The following is an 11,023-nucleotide window of genomic DNA, read 5'->3' as shown; positions in this document are numbered from 1 at the left end:
AACTCACAAAACCTTTTTTCATTTTGTCATTATGGGGTGGTGTGACTGCTACCGGTACTGGGACTGCTGCATGACGTGACTGTTGTACAACCTGTCATAGCTTCATTGTAGAATGTGACAGAGAAGAATTTTCACAGATCAAATCTAGGCTCATCTCCCTTGTTCCTTCTGGCAAAATATAACCAAAATTTCACAGTTTATTAAAAAACAACAACAAAAACAAATCCTTCTTTATACTGCTCCACCATGAAGCTGTACAACTGGTGATGCAACAGACAAAAGTTGCACATTTTCTCCAGTTACACCCACAGAAGCTGATAATGATTGAGGTAAATGAAATCTAAGAGATATTAATGTACTTGTAAATGTTCATGTATCCATCCCCTGACTCATCTTAAAAAAAAAAATCTGAATGTAAGTGATGATTTGTATGAACAATTGTCCAATTACTTGTGGGCTCTAAAAATGGATGTTGTGTGCATAAAGTGGCCCTAATTCCCAAATGGTTAAAGAGAGATTTTAATTGTACCCCTTGAATTAAAGCTAAACGTCTACACTACCAGCACATCTTGTTTCATTTCAACTCCATCATGGTGATGTAGAAGCAAAAATGGCATCACTGTACAAATATTTATGGACCTGACTGTAACCCACTCAGAATTTCAGCTAAAGTTGTTTTGTCAAAGTGAAAACTCCACGTTTCTGTCAACTCTGTGTGAACTAAGTCACTTGTGCTTTCTCGAATAGCAACCCAACACACATGACCTTTAATCTCTCTTTTTTAATGTAAAATTGAAATAGAAAGTGCAACTAAATCAATGGTTTTTCCATCAAAAACAATTTCAGAAATTCAAAATTCAAGCTCCCTAGTACAGGAAATTATTTTCCACTTTATGAGGAAATGTCAGCCTACTCATAGTTTCTTCTTGAATGTGAATTTCCCCACGTATACCCTTATCAGCCCGACCATCAGCAATGTGCAACTGCTCGTTTCTGCTTCTGCAGGTTCAAAGATTGTGGTGAGTTGCTCTCATAAAACGTATGTAAATCTTTGATCAAATCTCTTTGTTGTTGGGTTTTTTTTTTTTACTTCGTGTTGATGCCTCAGCAGTGAGCACATAATGTCAGACTTGTGTCTAGTTGACTATACTGGTAGTCATTACCGTCACCAAACAGGTTGTACTTTTGTCATCTGTTCTCCCAAAACCAGATTGTCCTGAGGAGAATACAAACAAATACACATTAAAAGCTGAGGGAAGGCAACACATTATTCTTAGACTTTGGCAAGAGCCTAAACATGTTCTGTCAAATCCAGTGAGTAAACACAAATGAGTTTGTTTCCTCCTGTTCACCAACATGTCAAAAAAAAAAAAACAGTTATCTCGTGAGTCTTCAAATGAAACAAACACAAAATGTGAATAAACTGATTAGAGCCCGACTGATATATCGACCGGCCAATATTATCGGCTGATATAAGCCCTTTTCAAAGTACTCACTATCGGCCGAAATTTTGCCAATAGAACGCTGATAATGTCTCATAAACAGAACAGTTACTGAAATAATGTTTGTGTCGGCAATGTAAAATGTCCTTGCACCGTTTGTCCAGTAGATGGAGCTCTGACTCCATTCAACTAAGAGCTGCTTACACCCCCTGCTTAAATGTGTTCATCACCGGCCCCCGTAGTTCGCCGTCACACTGCACTGATCGGCTGACAAAAGCATACATGTAAGTTTATAAGGATGTTATTTGTAATAACTTTGCGATTACATTCACCTCACATTTCTCCCGTTTCAGTTCAACTCAGTTTGATTAACTCAGTTTATGTAGTAAAGTGTCAAATGTGCTTCATTCCGTCGGTCACGCTTTTTATTAAGCTCATGTTGTGTAGACCTTATTTCTAGCATGAAAAACTTTTGTTTACTGCTAAGAGGTTGAAACATTCAGATTCACTGGTCGTCCAGAAGGGTTCTGGGAATTACTGCCGTTCGCCATTAACCCTCTGGGGCCAACGCTGTCATATACGATGGCTGGGACCAAGCTTTACTAAATTGTAAATAACTTTTTAATGATGTGAGATAGAAACATACTCTTTTTTTGCTGAAAAGTTAACTCCGCAGACTTTCGATCCAACGTTGGCCATCTTGGTACTCCTCATAGAAGATGTGTGATGACATGCGCAATGTGAGTGTCCAATCGGAATTGGTTCTCCGTCACATGGTTTTCCAAAATCCAATCGTTGGGCAGATTTACCTCACGTAATATGGCAAAGATCATTTTCAGGAGTGATATCTAACTAGCTGGCCCATTTGAATAGCCCCCAAACTGCTCCAATTGCATTTTTGCATTTTTTGAACTTGAAAATTCTTCTGTTATAAAGTTAATCAATATGGGGACAAAGCTTCAGCTTTTAGCTCATACCTTTTTTGGTTAAGGGTCCAAAAAAGAACATTTTATTAATTTAAAGAAAATAATAATATCAGCTGATTTAGCAGCTGTCAGCAAGTCAGCTGATTTATCAGTTATCAACATTTTTTCATCCAAATATCGTTATCGGCATCGGCCTCAAAAAATCCATATTGGTCGGGCTCTAAAACTGATTCAAATTTGACTCACTTTGATGCAGTAGATCAGTTTTTACAAAAGACACGTTTCCCGCCTGGACATGTTTGTGCTCGTTGCAGAGAATGATGTTATCATCATATACATGATCGAAATTAGGAGCAGGTGCTGCATTTATCTTGACAGTAGACTGAAATGAGCTGTTTTGTCCATTTCTTTCATTTCCAAAGCCTTGGGGTGGTGACCACCAAAGCCAGGTCTAGTCTGGGGTCATGCATTGGTGCATCCAACACGTTACAGAACCACCTTGGGTCCTGAAGAGCCACCACCCGGGCAACCAACTGGTCCATCACCACCCCTCAATAGTAGCCATCAATCTTCCACAGCCAAACATGGGCATCCCCTTTGCCTTTTCCAGCTGCTGAGGTCCTCCACACTGAAGCACCTGTGTGGAAGGTCACACACAGAGAAACGTGCCACATTAACAAAGTGTCATAGCCAACATTCCCTCACAATATAAGTGATCGTCTTCATCCTATTCTCCCTAGGTAACTGTTACTTTGACACAAAGTCATTCCAGCGGTACCAAAGGATCTACCGACGAGACCTAGAAGCAAAGACATCGAGGCGTTGCCTTCGATCACTGGTTAGCGTTGAAGGGTCACAACCATGCAGTCGCTAAACGTACTGGTCTATCCTGAAAGTGTTATGGTTAGAAACCCAGAGTGCAGGCAGCGACCAAACAGATGGTAAGGTGAGAAGCAAGGTGATTTAGGTGATGTTCAAACACATGTAAGTCCAATCCAACAAACCACTTGAGTGCAAGGAGTCCAAAAATAAACAATGACTTCCAACAAAAAGGGTAACAAGAAATGGACAACACACAAAAACGACACACTGCTACTAACAGGAGGTGACAATGAAATTCAAAGTACATACAACCGTCAAGCAGGGAGGAACCGACAAGGACAACCTGGCAACTAAACAAGGGAATGGTGCTGGTATAAACACACCAGGGAGGGTGTTGTGCGGGGCAACTAAAGCTGATGTAAAATGTTGCTGTCTAGAACACTTCATTGCCAAAATGCATTCCATATTTCAAAAGGTATGTCATCTTTTCCTGGTGATTTTACATTCCTGATATCTTGTGATGCCTTTTAATCTTGGCTTTGGTGGTTCTGCGGTTTCCACCACTATTAAAGACATTCTTCAGTTTGGTATAACTCTCGTCTGTTTTTTTTTTAATATCATCTTGCACACCAATGTATTTGATAGGCGTCTGTTCTGAGCCCCCATTTTCCAGTTCTCTTGTATTACACCTCAGATTCTCTAATCACATTGTTTCTTGGCTTATCAAAAACTGGGTCACATCCTTTGTCTTTTGGGAATGCTGTCACAACTTCATGGATCCCACCTCATGCACTTTTCCAGAGATGGTTTGGCGTAATTCTTCTACAGTCATTTCTGTCAGTGACATACGAGGTCTGTTAGAAAAGTATCCGACCTTTTTATTTTTTTCAAAAACCATATGGATTTGAATCACGTGTGATTGCATCAGCCAAGCTTGAACCTTTGTGCGCATGCATGAGTTGTTTCACGCCTGTCGGTTGTGTCATTCGCCTGTGAGCAGGCTTTGTGTGAGCACTGGTCCACCCCTCTCGTCAGATTTTTATTGCGAATAAATGTCTGAACGATGTGGAGCTTTGCTGCATCAATTTTTTCCAGAAACTGTGAGAGACCTCCAGGTGGACACCATTCGGAAAATTCTGTTGGCTTTGAGGGACAATTTTATGAGGATTACACAGATTAAGGAGTGATCCAGCCGGTTTAAAGACCGCCCACAGCTGCTGAGAGCGTGCCGCGCTCCGAGCGCCAATCGACAGGCTGAAACCCCGCTGAATCATCCAGATCATTTCCAACGTGAAGGCTTTGTTGATCCGGGACGTCGTCTGACTTACACAAAAATGGCAGGAGACGTGGACATCAGTACTTTTTCGGCACATTCCACTGTTACAGGAGTTTTTTCATGGAAAGAAAAGCGGACGGATGCGCCACCGTGCCGTTCATGGCGCGGCACAAAACCACCTCCATGTTGGTCTCACAGGACGGCTTTCAGACGGCTGTCGGTGGGTTTTCAGTCGTGTAACTAACCGAGAAATTGTGGATGATCCTGGACATGCCCCAACATGTCCTGTGAGGCTTCATCACGGCGTTGCTTTGTGCCATGCGGCACCGCCGCGATGCGCGGAATTCCTCCGCTCCTCTTTCCATGACAAAAACTCTTGTAACAGTGGAATGTGCCGTTCATTTCTAAACTGGACGCTGTGTTTTATCCAGGACGTCCTCTGACTAGCACAGGAATTGTGGAAGACGTGGACATCAGCACTTTTTCAGCACATTGAGACAGACGTACGGAGGAATTCCGCGCGTTGCTGTGGAGCCGCATGGCACAAAGCAACGCCATGATGAAGCCTCACAGGACATGTTCTGGCATGTCCAGCTCATCCACAATTTCTCGGTTAGTCACACGACTGAAAACCCACCGACAGCCGTCTGAAAGCCATCTGAAAGCTGTCCTGTGAGACCAATACGGAGGTGGTTTTGTGCCGTGCCATGAACGGCACAGTGGCGCATCCGTCCGCTTTTCTTTCCATTAAAAAAAACTCCTGTAACAGTGGAATGTGCCGAAAAAGTGCTGATGTCCACGTCTCCTGCCATTTTTGTGTAAGTCAGACGACGTCCCGGATCAACAAAGCCTTCACGTTGGAAATGATCTGGTTGATTGAGCCTGTCGATCGGCGCTCGGAGCGCGGCGCGCTCTCAGCAACTGTGGGCGGTCTTTAAACCGGCTGGATCACTCCTTAATCTGTGTAATCCCCATAAAATCGTCCCTGAAAGCCAACAGAATTTTCTGAATGGTGTCCACCTGGAGGTCTCTCACAGTTTCTGGAAAAATTTGATGCAGCAAAGCTCCAAATCGTTCAGACATTTATTTGCAATAAAAATCCGACGAGAGGGGTGGACCAGTGCTCACACAAAGCCTGCTCACAGGCGAATGACACAGCCGACAGGCGTGAAAAAACTCATGCATGCGCACGAAGGTTCAAGCTTGGCTGAAGCAATCACATGTGATTCAAATCTATATGGTTTTTGAAAAAAATAAAAAGGTCCGATACTTTTCTAACAGACCTCGTATATCTATTTTTACCCCCATTTCGAAATTCTCTATCATTGAGTCAGCATTTGGTCTTGTCTTCATTCCCAATAGTGAAGAGCTCCATCGTTACCTACCAGGCTTGTTGAAGGTTATTGAGGCCCTTTATGCTGAATATTGTTAACTTATCAATCACCACAAGATGTGTCCTGCTCGCATTAAATCTGCTGTGAGTAAACATTTTCTTGATTGGACTGTGAGTTGTCAGAAATTATATACCTTTTTCCAATTCATCACTTTCTAAAAAGCACAAGTAACTTCTTCGCTTTTTTTCAGAGACCTCTAAGCAGAGAACAACTTCGGTGAAAGGTTCAAACTGTGTTTCTTAGAAGATTATGGACATGTAGTAATCATTCATTCCATTCAGCAAAGGCCTCTGTGTGGAAACAAGTTGGTAACATAGTCGTGGACAGAAGGGGAAGTTCAGTCAGGTGCATTGGGCAGCAAGCCGATAGGCAACCGTGTCCATGAGGGTTGCTGCACTCACTGAATCCAGATAAACAGGCCAAGGATCAAAACACAGCAATCAAACATACAAAATAGGCAGTTCTAGAAATGTCAGGCAAGGCTGAAGAAACACAAGGAGGCATCGGAAGTCGGCAACAGAAAATCAAACACAAGAAAGCAGGAATGAGAACAAGACAATCTGACGCAGGAGTGCAGCCTGCGGACAGCTAACTCAGTTAACAAGGACGTGCGCATGGACAAGAAACTGAGAACGTCTGTGGACATGTGAAAAAGTAAGTCAAATTAATGAAGTGCACAAGGAGTAACCATGTCAAAGTTCAAGCATGAGGAAAGCAACAGCACCTCAGAGTATTGACTAGAAGGTAAACAGACAGAAATAAAATTACAAAAGAAAATAACAGAAGATTATAGAAACCAAGAGAGCAGAAAACAAACACCAGGGAGGCGACCAAACATGAACCAGGACAACCTGAATCTGATGAATTCCTCAAGTTTTTTTTCTTCTTGTTAACCACCTTTGATCAAGAACTGACGAGGCACCGTACCCGGTGGTGCATTTACACTAAACATCTCACTGTACTGTGCCATAATGGGGACAAGAGAACTGAATAGAGGAAGCGTTTGCTGTGGTTTGAGCTCAGGCTTAATCGAGAGAAAATAAGGTGTCATGTTGTGATGACTGCAAACATTTGCTATTAATTCTTGCAGTTTTTGTATGAAAGCAGGCTCCAGTACTATAGTAGTAGTATTTAAATGCAAATAGATTAGACTGATAGACTGAGGGGGTCTGGTTTGGGAACCACAGAATTTTGTCTCTGCTGTTTGCAGATGATGTGGTTCTGTTGGCTTCGTCAAATCAGGACCTTCAGCGTGCACTGGGGCAGTTTGCAGCCGAGTGTGAAGCGTCCGGGATGAAAATCAGCACCTCCAAATCCGAGGCAATGGTTCTTAACCGGAAAAAGGTGCTTTGCCCTCTTCAGGTCGGTGGAGTGTCCTTGCCTCAAGTGGAGGAGTTTAAGTATCTCGGGGTCTTGTTCACGAGTGAGGGACGGATGGAGCGTGAGATCGATAGACGGATCGGTGCAGCATCTGCAGTGATGCGGTCGCTGTATCGGACCGTCGTGGTGAAGACAGAGCTGAGTAGGGGGGCAAAGCTCTCAATTTACCAATCGATCTACATTCCAATCCTCACCTATGGTCATGAGATTTGGCTCATGACCGAAAGAACGAGATCGCGAGTACAAGCGGCCGAGATGAGTTTCCTCCGCAGGGTGGCTGGGCGCTCCCTTAGAGATAGGGTGAGGAGCTCGGTCACTCGGGAGGAGCTCGGAGTCGAGCCGCTGCTCCTCCACGTCGAAAGGAGTCAGTTGAGGTGGCTCGGGCATCTTTTCCGGATGCCCCCTGGACGCCTCGCTGGAGAGGTGTTCCGGGCATGTCCCATTGGGAGGAGGCCCCGGGGAAGACCCAGGACACGCTGGAGGGACTACATCTCTCGGCTGGCTTGAGAACGCCTTGGGGTTCCCCCGGAGGAGCTGGGGGAGGTGTATGTGGATCGGGAGGTCTGGGTGGCTTTGCTTGAGCTGCTGCCCCCGCGACCTGACTCCGGATAAAGCGGAAGAAAATGGATGGATGGATGGATGGATTAGACTGATACTCTGACAAGATTATACAGTTTCAGAACTGGGAAATCTTAAAAAGCTCATATTTTCCATCTTTTCACAGAGATAAAATTGGTCAGCAGGCATCTTCGATATTAAAATTTGTATACAAAAACACCACATTGACAGACAGGAAATGTGTGTACAACAATAAAGAAACAAAAATGGTCCTCCTGAAGGGGGGAAAACGTGCTATGCTATGCTAGGCTAGGCTAGGCTAACTGGCGACCAACCCCGACGGAGTCAAATGAAGCCACTGCGGAAACAAAGTTCCTTGACTTGGCACTTGAAGCTGGTTTCAAAACAGAGCACATTCCCATAGGAGTTCATGTTAAAATGTCCAACGTTAGAGCTGAAATAAACATATTTACAGCCTGGTACAAAAACGCTCTTGGTCTCTGTGGATAGTTTCCTCCTCCATGACAACTAGAGGGGTGGGGGGTGTAACTTCTTTGTTTAAAATGTTTTAAGCCATAAAGTTCTGTAAATCTGGTGGAGTGGTCGCTGTGAGTGACAGTGGTGGAGCCTAGCGCCTTAGAGTCTCATCTTTAGCTCGCTGTCCGCTTGATGCAGCTGGTTGTGGAGGCTGTGTCCAGGGTCGGACTGGGAACAAATTTCGGCCCTGGCATTTTTCCTCTGGACCAGCCCACTATTGGCCCGACGAATCCACCCCCAAACACGCACACCCACCCGTCCATACTGAACCCCCAATGAACAAATACTATACACCTAAACACCATGAACACACACCTAAACACACACTTTCACTGTCATTTCACCTTGATCATAGTACAAAAAGCGTTCCCGGCGCCACGAGGGGGCATCCTGATAACATTAAAGGCAATTACATATTTTGACAAAATTACAAGTTTAAATGACTATATATATATATATATATATATATATATATATATATATATATATATATATATATATATATACACACGAGGGCTGTCAATAAAGTATAGGTCCTTTTTATTTTTTTCAAAAACTATATGGATTTCATTCATATGTTTTTACGTCAGACATGCTTGAACCCTCGTGCGCATGCGTGAGTTTTTCCACGCCTGTCGGTGACGTCATTCGCCTGTGAGCACTCCTTGTGGGAGGTGTGGTCCAACCCCCTCGTTGGAATTCCTTTGTCTGAGAAGTTGCTGAGAGACTGGCGCTTTGTTTGATCAAAATTTTTTCTAAACCTGTGAGGCACATCGAAGTAGACACGGTTCAAAAAATTCAGCTGGTTTTCGGTGAAAATTTTAACGGCTGATGAGAGATTTTGAGGTGATACTGTCGCTTTAAGGACTTCCCACGGTGCGAGACGTCGCGCAGCGCTCCCAGGCGCCGTCGTCAGCCTGTTTCAAGCTGAAAACCTCCACATTTCAGGCTCTATTGATCCAGGACGTCTGAGAGAACAGAGAAGTTTCAGAAGAAGTCGGTTTCAGCATTTTATCCGGATATTCCACTGTTAAAGGAGATTTTTTAATGAAAGATGTATATATATATATATATATATATATACGAGGGCTGTCAATAAAGTTACGGTCCTTTTTATTTGTTTCAAAAACTATATAGATTTCATTCATATGTTTTTACGTCAGACAGAATTAAGGAGCTGAAGTCCGTAGCTGTTGCATTTAAAGATTAACAAAAGTAAAGCACAGTTAATTAGGATAAAAGAAACAATTCCAACCTTGTAATCAGTAGGAGAGCGGAGAGAAGTCCAGGCGCCGAGGAGTCAGTCCATTCACAGGGGCGGGAGCGGCCGCCTGCTCTTCTTGCAATCTGATTGGCCACCCTGTATGCTTCTCCAATTGTCATTGGCTGTTGGTCATGTCAATCATTGTGCTTGATGTAAGTCTCTGTTGTGTGATCAAATGGAAACAAAACTGAAACCTAGAATAAGACTGCACCGTGTATGAAACACTACAGAACTTTTATTTTGACACAAATTCAGGAAGTGGTTCTGCAGCTGCGCCGATTAAATGCTGTAGCTTCACCGATCACAGACTTTCCTCGTGTTGACAGCAGCGCGCGGTTCGAGAACACTGTATATTTCCATAATCTCTATAAATATGGAAGGGCCGGCCCACGCACGTCTAAACGTGCAGCGGCCCACCAGGCAAATGCCCAAAATCACAGATTATCAGTCCGAACCTGGCTGTGTCTGTTATGTGGGCCGCTGAAGAGGAGGTACTGCTGGCCCACCACCACCAGAGGGTGCCCTGCTTGGAGTGCGGGCTCCAAGCACGAGAGGGCGCCAGACCCAGAAGAAGTGACAGCTGTCACTCATCGCACCAGCTGTCACTCATCTACACCACTTTATAAGCCGGACTGCAACTCCACCTCCTCGCCGAGAAATCGACTACTATTGAAGAGGTAATTTCTCTGCTGACTGACACTTTGTGTGTAATAACCTGAGCTTCTGTTGCAGCCGTTTTCCTGGAGTGTTAATTGTCTGTGGAATTGGCGTTTGGTGTGACAGCGACGGCTTCGCCTCACACCCCAAACCAGATAAGTGGTTAACCAGGAGCTGCACGAGTGTGTGATTGGAGGTGGAGGAGCTCCCTCCTAACTGTGTATGGACTGTGGATTACTGAGTGTCCGGACTCACACTCATTCATCTTATCTCTGTTGTGTGTTGGGGGGTGTGGCTGGATATTTTGGTGTTCTTTTCTTTTCTTTGCTCTCCAGGTGGCATGACAGCTGATTTGTCTGTGGAGAAGGTGCTGGCTGAAGAATCCTTCACCCTCATCAACATCATGTGCAGCACCTGTGATTGGTGCTCACATGCAACCTTAAAGGCTTTCAGCTGAAGCAGATAATTGGATGGCGTTCTGCATTTAAGTCATGTGTGATTCAAGCAGAACTGCCGGGAACTCGACCTTGTGATGTTCATTTGTGAGACGCTGAGGACCGCGCCTGGGTTTGACACATCGAGCCCGTGAAGCAAGGAAGGGTGAGGGACACATGCTGTCAGCACACATTAAAGGTGATTAAGTGTTTGACTAATTGTTGATAGTAACTTGGTATTTTGTTACGCAGTATACTTGAATTTGAGATGAGAATTGTGCAGCTCGCTTCTCACTGCTGTGGTGTGCGGACGAGTGATCCTCCACCTGTTGT

Source organism: Thalassophryne amazonica, chromosome 17 (assembly GCF_902500255.1).
Source record: "Thalassophryne amazonica chromosome 17, fThaAma1.1, whole genome shotgun sequence".
Taxonomy (NCBI): domain Eukaryota; kingdom Metazoa; phylum Chordata; class Actinopteri; order Batrachoidiformes; family Batrachoididae; genus Thalassophryne; species Thalassophryne amazonica.
This window is presented reverse-complemented; position numbering follows the sequence as displayed.